The sequence below is a fragment of the Martes martes genome (genome assembly GCF_963455335.1).
Source record: "Martes martes genome assembly, chromosome: 10".
Lineage (NCBI taxonomy): Eukaryota > Metazoa > Chordata > Mammalia > Carnivora > Mustelidae > Martes > Martes martes.
Window position 1 is genome coordinate 37776748 of NC_137898.1, and position 17020 is coordinate 37793767.

The 17020-nt window shown below is 37.6% G+C and overlaps 1 protein-coding gene across 1 annotated transcript in view; it reads right to left on the minus strand.

The window, feature by feature from the left end:
• Positions 1-17020, minus strand: part of LUZP2 (leucine zipper protein 2) — a gene marked incomplete at both ends in the record, with an annotated part of 463107 nt that overhangs the window by 43694 nt on the left and 402393 nt on the right. The window lies entirely within an intron of this gene.

The following is a 17020-nucleotide window of genomic DNA, read 5'->3' on the forward strand; positions in this document are numbered from 1 at the left end:
AATGATTGGTCTGTTCAGATTTTATATTTCAGCATGATTCAGTCTTGGTACATTGCGTATTTCTAGCAATTTATCTATTTCTTCTAGGTTGTCCAACTTTTTGGTGCCTGGTTGTTTGTAGTAGTCTGTTATGATCCCTTTTATTTGTGTGGCATCAGTTGTAGCATCATTTCTTTCAATTGAAATTTTATTGAGTCCTTTCTCTTTGTTTCTTGGTAAGTGTAACTGAAGTTTTGTCTATTTTATCTTTTCCAAAAAAAAAATCAGCTCTTAATTTCTTCTGTCTTTTCTATCATCTTTTCAGTCTCTATTACATGTATTTGCTTATGATCTTTGTTATTTCTTTTTTTCCGTTAACGTTGGGTTTAGTTTGATCTTTTGTTAGTTCTTTGCTAGGTATAAATTAGGTTGTTTATTTGAGATCTTTCTTTTTCTTTATGAAGGTGTTTATCACTCTAAATTTCATTTTTATTTTATTTAAAGATTTTATTTGTCAGAAAGAGAGAAAGAGAGTGAATGCACACAGGCAGGGGAGTGGCAGGCAGAGGAAGAAGCAGACTCCTCGCTCAGCAAGGAGCTAGATATGGAACTCAATCTCAGAACCCTGGGATCATGACCTGAGCTGAAGGCAGATGCTTAATCAACTGAGCCACCCACGCATCTCTCTAAATTTCATTTTTAGAACTGCTTTTGTTGCATCCCATAAGTTTTGGTGTATCACGTTTCCACTTTAATTTGTCTGAAAAAAATATTTTTTTAAATTTCTATTTTGATTTCTGTTTTGACTCATTGATTGTGCATGAATACATTGTTTAATCTTCATGTATTTGTGGATTATCCAGTTTTCTTATGATTCTTTTATTTCATACCATTGAGGTTAGAAAGAATGCTTGTTATTATTTCAATCTTCTTAAATTTATTAAGACTTGTTTCGGGGGCTAATATATGATCTATTCTGGAGAATGTCCCGTGCGTGCTTAAGAGGTATATGTATCCTGCCATTAGATGAAATATTCTTAAAATCTGTTAGGTCCATCTAATCTAACATATAGTTTGAGTCCAATATATCTTTCCTGTTTGGATGATCGATCCATTGTTGAAAGAGGGCTACTAAAGTCCCTTACTACCATTGTATTACATTGTGGTCTATTCTCCCTTCAGATTTGTTAATATTCATCTTATATATTGAGGTGCTCCTATTTGGGGTACATATTTATTAATTTTATAATCCCCTGATGGATTGGCCCCTTTATTATTATATAATGGTTTTTTTGGTCTCTTTTCATAGTCCTTGGTTTAAAGTTTATTTTGTTTGATATAAGTATAGCTATCCCTGCTTTCTTGAGATTCCCATAAGGATAGAATGTCTTATCCCATCCCTTCACTTTCAGTCTACACGTGTCCTTAAAGGGGAAATGTGTCTGTTGTAGGCAGCATCTAGTTAGGTCTTGCTTTTATACCCATTTTCCTACTCTGTGTCTTTGAGTGGATAGTTTAGTCTGTTTACATTTAAAGTAAATATTGATAAGCATAGACTTCCCATTGCCATTTCGTGAATTGCTTTCTTGTTGTTTTGCTATTTATTCCTTTTTTCCTCTCTTCTGTCTGCAAGCAGTTTGTCAGCAGAGCCACAGTTTCAGATGTAAAGTACTGGTCAGGCTCTCAGAGTCTAAAGCCAGATACACATGACTTTAAAACCTCAGTTGCCAATGACCTAGTTTTGAGATTTAAGATGGGTCCTTAACTTCTATAATGCCTTAGTTCTCTCACTTATAACATCAGAATATTAGCAGTACCACCTCAAAATGTTTTTCTGGATTTTAACTGAGAAAACTTGTGTAAAGCCCTCAGCAGTAAGTCAGTTACAGAACAAGTACTCTATAAAATTTAAGTATTGTGAAAACATAAGAAGCAGTGCATATTTAAATGTTCATTCCTTTTTGTAAGAATATGTCTAAGGTTCTAAGTAATGTGCATTTTGAGACGGTGATTTGGTGCACAAGATGTGGCATAAAAAACTTGGGTTTGTGTTTCAGTACATTTTTAAGTAAAATAGTTCCAATAATATCTGCTCTATTTATTATGATAATCTGATAAATAGTAATCTTATAGTAATCACCATAAAGGACTATGCAAATTAAATTCATCACTATTATTATTATTGAGCAAGTAGAACTTACGCAATAGCCTACAAAGGAGAAAAGTTTGGTTTTTGAGTATACTTGATTTGAAAAACTTCCTAGGTTAGGTAGGTACAGACAGAAAATATTCTTGCTTTCATAAAGAGGAGATCAAAGAGGACTAAACATGTCATAGGAAAGCCTAATACCAGCACTCTAGGAGATTCAAAAAGACTGTCTATAATTTCACAAAATCCTGAATATCAATGTGTTTCATACAGTGATGAAAAGCAAGGCTGCTATTTTTAATTTTCTTTGAAACATTTAAATCCAACTCAGTGCATTGAGTGTGGATCAAGATGACAATTCTCTGGTCTTTCATCAAATTTAGTGCAAAGAATAATTACTTTCAGCAAATATAAAGATCTTATGTTTCCTGTTGTTTTTGGAAGTACTTTTGTGGAAATTCTTTTGATGAATGCACATATTGTTTTCTTATTTCCAAACCTCATATAGAATTTTGTGATGGACACTTCCCCAGAGATAGAACACACAACAATATTTCATTAGAACAAATAAGTCTGAAACTAATAATCTCTAGTTTGTCCTCATAACAACTTTTGAGGAACATAGTATTATCTCCATGTTGCTGGTAAGAAATTGGTTAAAAATTTGCCTCTGTTACACAGCTGATTAGTAGCAGAGCACAAATTCAGATCCAGGCAGTTTGCCTTTAGAATCTATGCTCTTAAACACTAGCTATACTATATGCCCGATATTGTGCTATAAATTTAGCATTTATCCATTTTAGTTTATTAGGGTCATTGTTTTGTATTGGTAGCTCTGTTTCAAAAGGAATAATCACAGTCTCCAGTTTAATTTCTCAGTATCTCATATGTGCATTGAATAATTGGCAGAAGCCAGGATTTACAATCGATTTGTTGAATTCCAAATGCTGTGCTCTTAACACATGTTCGTGGAACTGAGTATCTAACATTTAGTTGCAGAGTCCAACAAAGATTTGCAGGACAGTGATGATAAAGGGAGAGTCCAGCATTATCAGAGCACCCACCTAAGGTAACTTGATAATGCCTAAAAAGGACCATGGGAAAGAAGCATAACCCTGTAACTGAAAAGCATTATTAGCTTCTCTCTACATGTACATAATACTATATAGACAGAATGGATTAGCATTTAACCCTATCTTTTAGAAGTTGGTTTTAATACATTGGAAATAAGTGAATGTTAGGTGATTTTAATCCCTTACTACATTTTATCGACAAATTTACATTTATTGGGATACAAATAAATTGCTAATTTTATTTTGGACTACTATTAATTTTAATTTATATCATCTTTGGCTATATTTTCTTTTCTAAATTCATTTTGCTATATTTTCTTTGAAGCAATACCTCATTTTATTGGATCTCATGTTTCCTAACTTCATCTCTCTTGAGATATTTTCTTTTCCCCCTAGGATTGGGGGAAAAAGTAGGGTACCAACGGGTGTGCTATGGAGGGAATTTAGAAATTGGAATTAGCGCAAATGATGGGTGTTCATCTTTTCTGATGGCTGGAAAAGATTCCACTGTATACATGTACAGCATCTTCTTTATCTCTTCATCTGTTGAGGGATATTGGGAAATAACTTGAGGGTTGAGTGGGGGGATGGAGTAACAGGGCAATGGATACTAAAGAGGGCACATGTTGTGATGAGCACTGGATGTTACATGTAACTCATGAATCATTGAACCCTACATCAAAAACTAATGATGTACTAAACAGTGGATAACTGAACATAATAATAAAAGAAAAAGAAAGAAATTGGAATTAGGGTATATGTGATAGGTATAGACAAGGTTTGCCAAGACATTTGCCTAGAGGGACAGGAAGCTTCCCCAGAGTCAGAAAGGGCCCAACTTTCACTGATGAACTAAAGGCCATTGGGTAGCATCCCCTTTGAACTGTCCTTCATCTACATCAAAATTTATCCATAACTTCCTTCACCTTAACCAACTTTTCTTCCACGTTGTTAGGTCCCTTCCTGTTCTCCACATTCAACCCTTCACCTAGTGATCATATTCATATCCCTTGGGGTTTCTTCTAGAATTCTGACTACTTAATATAGGTCTCTAAATTTTGTCTTCATTATCTTTATTCCTTCTCCCCTTTCTCTTTTACCAAAAATGTACTCAATCTCCTTCCATTCTGTAAAGGGGCTCCCCCATCCATTTGTCCACTTTCCTCCTCTTCACAACTTATTTAAAACAACCAACTCATTTTCTCATACTTCCACACAAATTCCTCCAATTTTTTTTATCCTTTGCATTTTTCAAATCCATCCCCTCCTCTCCTTTCCCACCACCATGGTCTCACCGTCTCTCCCCAAGAAGATACTTTTAATCTCTTAAAAATTTTGTTTGCTTGTATCATCTCGTCCTCCTAATCATTCTCTCTGTATTGCCTCGGGTGTACGTTGCTTTATTGCACTTAGCAGATACTGTGTTTTTTACAAATGGAGGTTTGTGGCAACCCCACATCAAGCAAGTCTCTCAGTGCCAATTTTCTGACAGTGTCTTCAAGTCTCTAAATATTCTCAAAATATTTCAAACCTTTTCGTAATTATTGCATTTGTAATGGTTATCTGTAGTCAGTGATTATGACTTGCTAAGAGCCCAGATAATGGCTAGCATGAGTTTTTTTTTTTTTTTTTTGATGGCTAGCATTTTTTAGTTATATATATATATATATATATGTATATATATATATATATATATTAAAGACTCTATTTAATTTGACAGACAGAGATCACAGGTAGGCAGAGAGGCAGGTAGAGAGAGAGGAAGGGAAGCAGGCTCGCAGCTGGGCAGAGAGCCCGATGTGGGACTCGATCCCAGGACCCTGGGATCATGACCTGAGCTGAAGGCAGAGGCTTTGACCCACTGAGCCACCCAGGCGCCCTTTAGTAATATTTTTATGTGGGTGGGCTTATTCAGAATATTTTGATGTGAATACTTGACAGAGTTTGCAGTTATTCAATATTTTTGCTTTCCAAAAAAATGCAAAGACCTTAAAATGTTTTAATTCTGACCACCCTCTCACTATTTACAAGCTACTATGACAGTGTTTTAGGCCAATAATGACCACTGATTTTTTTATTACATTAAAATCATTATAAGTACAGATTAATAGACTGAAAGTTGTTTTAGCTCAGCCTATTGAAGATCTTATTCTACTACTTTCTAGCTTCCATCACTGCTGTTGAAAAGTCCGGTGTTGGCCTAATTGTAATTACATTCTGGGTAATTATTATTCCATTTTTTATAATGTGTCTGCTTGCTTTTGAAGTTTTTTATCTTTTGATTATTTTTTGCAAAAGAGTATTTTTTAAATTAAGGTATATACTTTTTAAAGACATGATGCTATTACATATTTCATAGACTACAGTATAGTGTGAATATAAATTTTATATATGCTGGGAAACAAATGCGTTTGGCTCACTTTATTGCAGTGGTCTGGAACCACAGTCATAGTATCTCCGAGGTATGTCTGTACTGAAATTATCTTCCTAAAATTGTAATTTTTTCAGGTTTACCTTGCTTAAAAAATAAACAAACAAACTTTTAGTAGACTGCCAGTGGCTGCAAGATATAAGAATAATGAATGAATAATTCGTGGAGAGGAAAAGAAGCGCTATTAATGTAAAATGATCAAAACAAGTTGATTGAATTCCTTATATGCTTTTCTACTGCAAGGATAACAAGGAAATATCCCTTGCAGATGGAGTTTTTAGGATCAAGAATTATATTGCATCTAAAGAGAAAAGAAAAATTGGACAATAATTTCTCTCTCTCTTTTTTTTTTTAAAGATTTTATTTTTTATTTGACAGACAGAGATCACAAGTAGTCAGAGAGGCAGTCAGAGAGAGAGAGAGAGGAGGAAGCAGTCTCCCTGCCGAGCAGAGAGCCCGATGTGGGGCTCGATTCCCAGACCCTGAGATCATGACCTGAGCTGAAGGCAGAGGCTTTAACCCACTGAGCCACCCAGGCGCCCCTGGACAATAATTTCTAATGTCTAAAATAAAATGTCCCTTGCACTGATAATCAGTGGAGGGGATGGGACACTGAGGTAAGTCTTACCTATGAATAGCCAAGTGGTAACTAGAAGGTAATCTAAAATGCCTTTGAAATAACTCAGTCTCTGTTACATTGGAGGCACCATGAAAGTTATTGCTATTTGGTGGGTGTCTAAAAATGTTCACCAAAATACAGGAAAAGAAAATGGAACCAGTCTTACGGTTCTCCTCCTGTGGGTCCCAACAGCTTGTGTGGCAACACAGGGAGTGATAGCTTCATGAAGCTTCATGAAGCCTCTGCTCATGATATGGCCTCCAGCACGGGGCCCCTGCAGTCCCTGCCACCAGGAAGCACTGGAGGGTGGGCTCTGCCAAAGGGGCAGTGAAGTAGAAGCCCAGGGGGAGATGAGCAGGGGAGCTTGCAATCTAAATCTGCTCCTGCAAAAATGGAAAGGAAGCCAGAAAACGAGCAGGAAATAATTAATCTTCAGACAAAAGGGAAAAGAGGGGCAAAGGAAAAACAGGAGAAAATGCCTAACCCAGAAACTAAAGATAATTTACCTGCAGAAAATGGAGGAATTACAACCAAGGAGGGTCCAGCCTCTGATGAAGCAGGAGAGGAAAAAAAAACTGAGTCTGACTACATCGTAACCATGTCTTATGGATGGTGCCTGTCTCTCTTCTTATTTTTATCAACTATTTTGTAGATGTAAATCTTTTAGTAGCTCCAGAAACATTTTTAAGGAGAGAATCCTGCCTCATTCCATTTTTTAAGTCTAAATGGTTTTTTTTTTTTAAGAGGCAAAACCATTTGCTGGTTGTTTATTTTTGATATAATCAGAAAATAGTGGGATATTGAATATGGGAGGTTTTGATTGTCTTGATTATCATTCCACAGATGGGGAAGTAGTTTTATATCCTATAATACACAGCACACTGGATGGCAATTTGGAGCCACGGTCCTTTTTATTATGCCTTGAACATTTTAAATTACTTCTCTTCTCATCTTCCTTTTAGGAGAACTATTTTCTAAGGAAAACCATTCCTTGACCTTGGCTCTCCCTATCAGAATTTCACACACTCTGTAGCATCTTTCATCGTGGTAGTTCAGTTTACCTCATAACTTTGATCATGTGCTGAGTATGTGGTGTAGATGATTTTGTGAGTTAGGGGGATTTATGACACAACAGCTTATCAACATTTGAAAGTATTTGCCCTTGATAACCTCTTAAGAAAAACATTTGCCTCCAAATTTAAGCTGAAAAGTCACTGGAATAACTGCTTAGAAAAGAATCACAACCGCATACCTTCTAAATATTTTGGTACACCATTAATCGTGTACAAATTGAAACATCTGTGTATTGGTCCTCAAGACAACCAATAAAATCTTAATTATGAAAGAAAATAAAAATAAAATGGAACCTGCTAGCCATTCTTTTGTGACAAAGAAGATATTCAGTAGTGAGGTTTTCTCTGAATATTAACATGACTTCCTAGACTTACCTAAAATAACATTTCGACCAGTAATGTTTTGTTCCTATTTTAATTTTAGGATGATTGAATGAATTATGTCTTCCTGTTGTTAACAACTGTCTCTGGAAGAACTTTATAAAGATACTCAACTAGCCAATTTCTTTCTTAAGATTTTATTTATTCATTTGACAGACAGAGATCTCAAGTAGGCAGAGAGACAGGCAGAGAGAGAGAGGGGGAAGCAGGCTCCCCACTGAGCAGAGAGCCTGATGTGGGGCTCGATTCCAGGACCCTGGGATCATGACCTGAGCCAAAGGCAGAGGCTTAACCCACTGAGCCACCCAGGCACCCCTCAACTAGTCAATTTCTCTGAATAGTATTCTTATTATATAAGTATCAAGCATCAAGAATAAATGAAAGCTAATGAGAATTTGGTTTCAGACTATTCCAAGATACAAACCTGCACACCAGAACTAAAAAATATGCCTCAAAGGTTCCTTGTGGGTTCAACTTTCATATTTACCAGATCAAATATGTATCTTATACTTTTATAATATAATTTTACAAGGGGGCGCCTGGGTGGCTCAGTTGTTAAGCATCTTCCTTTGGCTCAGGTCATGATGATCCCAGGATCCTGGGATCGAGCCCTGCATTGGGCTCCCTGCTCAACGAGAAGACTGCTTCTCTCTCTCTCACTCCCCCTGCTTGTGTTCCCTCTCTCACTCTCTCTCTGTCAAATAGAATCTTAAAATATATATATATAATTTTACGAATATTATGTACATCTATATTATGTATATTCATAAAATAACATGTTATTTTAAACTGAATTTTTATTTTTAATAAAATATTTAAATTTTATTTGATTGATTATTCATTATTTTATTTTATTTTTAATTTCCAATTTAAATTTATTTTTAATTTTTAAATTAAATTACATTTTATTTTATTTATAATTTTATATAATATATATTAAATTTATATTATATTTATGAATTCAAATTAAATTAATTTAAATTTTAATATTTATTATTTATATTATTATTATTTAATAAAATAAAAATATTTTAAATATTTTTAACTGAAACTTAGCTTCATTGCCACATATATGCCATATCTGCTGCAAAGTAATCAAAGAAGCTCTTAAGACCTCCTAGGACCAAAAATGCAATCCAAACAAAATTCCTTAGTTGTAATGTTATATTTTATGAAAATTTTTAAACTTATGTGTTCATGTTTATCCTTACAATAATCCTGGATATAAAGATACAAAACATATTATGTAGCATGGAAGAATGCCAATAGTTGGTAGACATGAAAGACAGCCAAATAGTGAGCTAATGACAGATAACTGGTAGAAAACCAGATCTACCTAAAACCTCTGAGCTAGTTGAGAAATCTTCTCTTCTGTAGGGAAGTGGGGGAAAAGGGCAGGCTTAATTCTCAGACTCCTTTCCCATTCTTAGAGTAAGGATCTTAATAGTTCTCAACATTGAATATAAATTAGAATAATCCGGGAGTTTTGAATAATCCCCCAAACTAGCCTGCTCTTCAGGTGGATTGTATCAGAATTGTGAGTGTTACACTCCGGTGTGAGTGAAACCGGCAGGGATTAAAAATGCAGCCTAGGTTGAGACCTTTTGGTCTATGATGATTCCAGGTGCACTGCTTTGAGAGTTCCTGGAAATTGCATTGCAACAGATTTTTGGCAGAAGAGAGGGAAATACAAATCCACTTTGTTTTAAACAGCCAGGCACCAAGCAGAATGCAATTTTCGCTTGGATGCCTTTAAGCTCCTGAATAGGGTCACTGGTGACTGCTGCCCTAGAATGACTTTGACATTTTTAACAAACCAGAAAAAAAATAAAACAAAACATAAAAAACAAAACAAAACAAAAAACAAATCATCCTTGTCCAATTAAGTAGATACCACAGTTGTGACCTTTACCAGTGTAAACTAGAGCTAAATCCAAGACAGTGAGTTGCATGGAAAGAAAAAGAGAGAAGATAGAAAACGGTCACCGCCTGGGGTGAGGATGACATTCCGGATTTTCATAACACAATTTCTTCATTGTTTATCAGCATTACTTATCTGGATTGCTTTTCCTTTCTGCTGTCTTTCAGTGTTCTTTCCTTATGGCATTTACTATTGTGATCACTGACATTAAATGTACTGTGAGAATCCATCCATACTATTATGCTAAAAACTATAGTTATACTCACTTGGATGGATACATTGTATACTCACATATCAACAATAAAACAAGGTACACAGTTTTTGTTTTAATGTAATGTCTTATACTAAAAAGTCTTCTTTAAATCTTCTCAGTGTCATCCCAGTTTCTGGATATAATACTTATTTCCCATTTTTATTGTTTCTCAGTGTCAGACACTAATACATATAGTGAGTGCTGTATGTGGATTTTTTTTTTTTATTAATTCTTCACATGAGCTCTGTAGGGTTGGTGCTGTTATTGTCTCTATCATATATATACAGAAGATTAATCCCAGAGAAGTAATTTGATCCAGGTTTCAAAGTTAGAAAATTGCAGACAACAGATTTTTACTTGGTCAGTCTGACTTATGAATCTTAGTTTTCTCTTTCAAAAAACAATTTTCTGGGGTGCCTGGGTGGTTCAGTGGGTTAAGCCTCTGCCTCCGGCTCAGGTCATGATCCCCGGGTCCTGGGATCGTGCCCCACGTCAGGCTCTCTGCTCAGCGAGGAGCCTGCTTCCTCCTCTCTCTCTGCCTGTCTCTCTGCCTACTTGTGATCTGTCTGTCAAGTAAATGAATAAAATCTTTAAAAAATAAATAAATAAAATAACAATTTGCCTTATATTTATGTTCATTATACAAAGTTTTTTGGGTGTTGATGAAAGGTACAGCCTAATTACATAGGCAGAAGTCCCGCTGTGCCCTCAAGGGTCTTTAGAACACGTGGGCCAGAAACATAAGCGTTGGGATGCCTGGGTGGCTCAGTTGGTTAAGTGTCTGCTTTTGGCTCAGGTCATGATCCTAGAGTCCTGGGATGGAGTCCTGCATGGGGCTCCCTGCTCATCAGGGAGTCTGCTTCTCGCTCTCCCTCTGCCTGTTCCCCCTCCTGTTTGTACTTTCTCTCTCAAATAAATAAAGGGAAGAAAAAAAAAAAGGAAACATGAGCCTTTTCTCCTTTTGAAGGTCTCTGCCTGATGTGGTAACTGGCGGGTTTGGGACCAGGAAGGAAATGACCCTGTGGTGGGGAGGTGAGAACAACCCAGCAAGCCCCCTGAGGCACATGACCTTGGAGGCCTGGTGTTGGCAGCGCCGCCTATTCATCCCTGCCCAGCCCTATGGAGGTACCATGGCTGAGGGGAACCTGTCCTGTGGAGACATCGGCTCTGGGAAGGGAGGAGAGGGGAAGGGAGGAGGCTGGGAACTGTCTTTGGCTACTGTGCCCCCGCCAGAGTCTGGCCTATTTGCATCTTCTTTAACTTTCCCAGAAACACTCATAGGTAAATATCATCACCCTAATGTAAAGTGAATCTTAGCTCTTAAGCAGCATATCATGCAGCTGTAAACACCAATGACATTACTATATTAATAATTCATGTTTTTCACCTAAAAGTAGATCTCTGGGTAATAGGCCTCCTGTTCTTCCACCCACATTTATATATTTTCTAAATTATATAAAGTCACATCTAATATTTTATAGTAAAATGAATATAATTAAGGAAAACAGTATAATGGATATACAAAAATTGTCAGTTTTTTTCAGAACACGCCATTAATTAAGCAAGCAGTTTTTACAACTAATTGTTTTGCCTTTTCTCAGCACTTACTGTTCATCTAGCTCTACCACACAATCAGAAGACAAAAACCGATGAGTATGTTGATCACATATTGTTTGTATATCATGATGCTCAGTAAGCCGATCTTAAAGGTTTAACACACATACACACATGCCACACTCATACATACAGAGGGGTGTGCTATTCACTAACTTAGGGGGTTGGGAGGACCCTGATTTGTAGTGTTTGTCCGTTTCTATGGTATAAATACTAGCAATTTCAATCTATCAAGGTGATATTATTGAATACGAACTGTAAAGAGAGATCAGTAGCACCGCATCGCATAATATTTCCAGAGCTTGGGGCCAAAATATAGCATGATGTAGTAGTTTTGGTATTTACCACATTTGCTTTTAGTAAATTTTACTTGATTGTAAGTGTATGTAATTAATATTTAATAAGGGCTGTGTTTACCAGCCGACTCGTACAAATTCTGAAAACTTAATACTCAGGTTTTTTTTAAAAAGATTTATTTAGTTTAGAGAGAAAGAGAGAGGCAAGCAGGGGGAGGGGCAGAGGGAGAGGAAGAGAATCTCAAGCAGACTCCCCACTGAGCTCAGAGCTCCGCCTGGGGTTCGATCTCACAATCATGAGATCATGACCTGAGCCAAAACCAAGAAAAGGACGCCCAACCAACTGAACCACTCAGCCCCCCACCCGCACCTCCCCCGTCCAGTCAGCTTTTAAAAGCAGATACCAGCCATGGAGTATTCACCATTCTAAGTTTACACAATGTACATGCATATTCGGTTGTTTTATACTGGTAAAACAGCATGAAAAGGTCATGGTTCTCAGTCCAAATGTATAGCAAAGAGAGGATCTCAACAAAAGCCAAGAGACGCACTTTTACCATAAACATTCCATCAATTAGACCACACATAAAACCATACTGAATACCATATGGTATTTCTCTTCTCTGGGGTCCTTTGTGGCCCTCATCTCTTTTCACACTACACTGTCTTGTCACGTCTTTTAATCTACTTCCTAGATTTAATCACTAGCCATGGTGATGATGCCAAATCCTTTATCTCCACTTTATTTCCACTTTATCTCCGGGTGTCTCCCCTGAATTCCAGATTCAAATGCTTAATCACCTATGGGATATAGACCCTTGCGGTATGAGAGACCTCTGACACTTAGCATGTTGAAAAACAAACCAATCTTGGTTCTCCTCTTGCTTTCTGCATCACAGTGAATAAATGCAAGCACTGAGTATTCTTCTTCACTTCCTACCTTCATGCCTCCCACTTAACCACCACATCACAGTAGTGCTAAGCCCCCATGACATCTTGAACCCTGCTTCCATTTCTGTACCATAGATCGGATTACCATCATCCCTTACATGGTTCAGGGAAACAGACTGTCACTGGTTTGCTAGATTCCACTCTAGATAGGAAGTTATGCAAATGCAAATCAGAGTTCCTGGCTCCTACCTTTGCTCTTTACCTCTCTGTTGGAATGAAATTTTCTACATAATAAATCTATAATCTCATAACAAAGACATCATTTCATGTGCCCTTGGATCTAGGTCTCATTAGTCTTTATCTTTAATCAAAGCTATTTGGAATATGAAATTCCAAATACAAAAAAAAAAAAAAAAAGTTCTGATTTACCATACACCCCTTGCATTTTTTTCTCTTGTTCTCTTTTTATAGAGAATTCAGTCAGTGTCCAAAAGGTCGTGTGATTTCAAACTTGCATCCCCATTGATGAGCATGGTCCGGGCAATTTATTTGAATACTAAGTACTTAATGAGCATTCAATAATATATATTTTCTAACTTCTAACTTCTAAATAAGGAAAATATCCAAGAAGAGGGACAATGCTACGGATTGAGCATCTGTATCATCTAAAATTCCTATGTTAAAGCCCTGGCTCTCAGTATGATGCTATGAGGAGCTGGGCCTTCTGGAGGTAATTAGGCTTAGGTTAAGTCATGATGATGGGGCCATCATGGTGGGATTCATGCCCTCATAAAAAATATAAAGAGAGAGATCTCTTTCCAGTCACACATATCTAAAAAAGACCAGGTGAGCACTCAGCCAAAGGCTGTCCAGCTTCCAGGAAGAGGGCCCTCATCAAGAACTAAATCTGGGAGCACCCTGACCTTGGGTTTCACAGCCTCCAAACTGGGAGAAATGAGTGTCTGTTGTTTAAGTGGCCTAGTCTATGGCATTTTGTTATAACAGCCCAAAATGATGAAAACAGAAACACGGCAAGTGTCATTTCAAATGAATTCTGTAGAAACATCACTCTGGGCAGTGAGTCATGGGAGCAAACCATGCAGCTAAGCATAAACCCTCTCCTTTAAGGAGAGAGGAGCATGCAGCCATCATTGTATTCATGGTATGACCAGGAGCTGTGAGGGATAAACACTGTGCTGTCAGAGCCCTGAGAACAGAGAAAGAACTCAGAGGGTAGGAAAGAATTCACTCAAATTAGAAAGAAGCAACAGAACAACATGGAGAATACGATGAAGGAAAGGAGGCTGACGGACCTGACTGCGGGTCCTCAGCAGAAACTTCCGCTGTAGGACTCAAAGGTCATACAAAAGCATCTTCCAGAATTACTAAAAAAAGGTAGAGGTTCCTGGGGGCACCTGAGTGGCTCAGTCAGTTCAGTGACTCTTGATTTCAGCTCAGGTCATGATCTCAGGGACATGAGATGGAGTCCTGCATCCAGGCTCTGCACGCAGCAGGGGAGTCTGCTTGAGATTCTCTCTCTCTCTCTCTCTCCCTCTGCTCCTCTGCCTTCTCACACACACACTCTCTCTCTCAAATAAATAAATAAACCTTTTTTAAAAAGTAGAGGTTACCAATATATAAATTAAGTTTTTGTCAGTAGATTCTTATAGTGTTGAACTCCCCACCTAAGGAAAACTGTGGCTATTAAAATCCACAGTGAAATATGTACAAATGAGTGTGTTATATACATACGCACATATTTAATGTAATAATGCATATATGTATGTATGCATGCATGTATACGCATATACATATACACATATGAACAATGCAATGAAAATTTTGACTGCATTACCAAACCTTCTTTAGGAAAAATAGAATGACATTATGGGGGGCGGGTGGAGGATGGTATGTGGGTATTTTGTCTTTTTTCCAGATGTGAGTTGAAAATTGCTTACTTGGCTGTGTTTCAGGGATTTCAGGGAAGACCATTCAAGACTTGAAGATTTAAGGAACCAAATGAAGGGGTGCCTGAGTGGCTCAGTCATTAAGCGTCTGCCTATGGCTCAGGTCATGATCCCAGGGTCCTGGGATCGAGCCCTGCACTGGGCTCGCTGCTCAGTGGGGATCCTGCTTCTCCCTCTCCTTTTTCCCGTACTTGTGTTCCCTCTCTCGCTATTGTTTCTCTCTCTCTCTCAAATAAATGAATAAATAAAATCTTAAAAAAAAAAAAGAAACCAAATGAAAGTAGATGAGACCAACAGTAGTCCAATGAAAATGGGGAGTTATCAGTTGTAATGTTCACGCCACAACAACACTCTGACAGGGGCTTGAGGAAACTGAGGCACAGGGAGGGTAAGAGATGTGATCCCCTCACAGCTATGGGCAGGCATATCATGTCACTGCAGCTATAATTAGCCAACTCTGAAGGTGTACCCATTAAATGTTCTCATTTAAAAGTTCCTTTTTTCATGTACAGAGAAAAAAAAGATTCCGTGATGGAAGGGTCTCTCTTACTCACACCCCACATCACATCACATTATCAGGGATTTTAAAAATGTTTTCTGAAGTGCTGGCGTACAGCCGAAACCCCAAGTATACATAAAATACAATTTCCACCACTAATGAAAAGATAAAGAATGCAGGCAAATCATAAACACTAGAGAAGCTTTTAATGCTAATCCATAAAATAGAATGCTCTATAGTACATCAACTTAGATTTATTGAACTTTATCTTAAACAATTGGATTTTTCTGTTATTGCTTTCTGAGAAATGAGCAATTTCTAAACCAGCCTCACCTAAATGCTTCCTACATTTTTCTCTGATAAGTCAAGGGAAATAATAAATATTTATTATTTATTTCAAGGACAGGACATACATTTATTCATAGAAAATCCGTTAAAGTAACAATCAGTAATCCCTCCACACATTCAGGGTCATAAAGAGCCCAGTTTTAATTAGGCCTAAACAAACATATTTTGAGTTGGAGATAGGTGTCCTGTGTGCCCCTAGAATTACAAAGTGCTTTGCCCAAAGTCATCAGACTTAATAAGGCTGAACCTTTGCTCCTTTCTTGGACCAAAACTAAGGAGGCAGGGTGTGGCTTCCCGGGAGGTGCGTGACACTGTGTGAGAAGCTTGGCATTTTACCAGTGACCAGTGTCAACGGATTTCTTCATGACTCTCCTAAACATAACAAATACATTATTATGCAACTTTCTCCCCTGCCTTTGGTTAAGCAGACAAACCTTTTAGACCTAGAGTTTCCAAAGAGGCAGGAGGAAAAAATAAAGGAAAAAAATACTGGCCTAAACATTTCTAGAGATCTTGGGTACAGAGTAAAAAGAGAATAAGATCAAATGAAAATATATATATTTTAAATGACTTTTGACAGTAAAACATGAGATTATAAAGACTAAATCTGTGCAGTTCATACATTGATTAGTCATCAATAAAAATACATTGCATTTTTTTTTCCTCTTGGTTTTGACTCTGAAAATAGTATTTCTCTAAACTGCCATTTGTGCACAGATGCACAAATTTGTTTTATTCCAGCGTAGGGAATCAGAATAAGCAGTAAGGAAGCCCCACAGTAGTGCATCACTGGGTAGCTGCATCAGTGGTTCTCAGGTGCTTCTGGGCCCACCATTGTTAGCGTTTGCAGCAGACGTGGGACTGGCATCCGGAACACTCACATTAACAGCCAGTGGTCCTATGGCAAGAGAGCCAGCACTTTGAAATATACTGCCCGAAGCTACACTTTCTCCAGTAACTATTTCAGAGTGTCAGGACTTATTTAAACATAGAGCCAGTAAATGGAAGGTTCTGATGACTGAACCACAGAACGACAAAACTCTCCACTGCCCTGTCTAATGGAGAGGGGTGGTGGGAATTGAGGAAGTTTTGCTTGATTCACCTGTTCTCAGAATCTCTTAGGGAGCTTTTATTTTTTTTTAAGGATTTTATTTATTTATTTGACAGAGGTCACAAGTAGGCAGAGAGGCAGGCAGAGAGAGAGAGAGAGGAGGAAGCAGGCTCCCCGAAGAGCGGAGAACCCAATGTGGGGCTCGATCCCAGGACCCTGGGATCATGACCTGAGCCAAAAGCAGAGTCTTAACCCACTGAGCCTCCCAGGTGCCCCTCTTAGGGAGCTTTTAAAAACTACTAATGACTTAGAGCCCAATCAGAAAGAATTTAATAGGTTTGAGGCGAGTCCCAAGTGTCAGGATTTTCTTAAAGTATCCTGAGAGAGTCACATATGCAGGAAGTGTTGAAAACTGTGGCCTTAAATTTTTAAAAAAGTATCCACTTTTTTAAGGATTACCGGTATACATACCCTA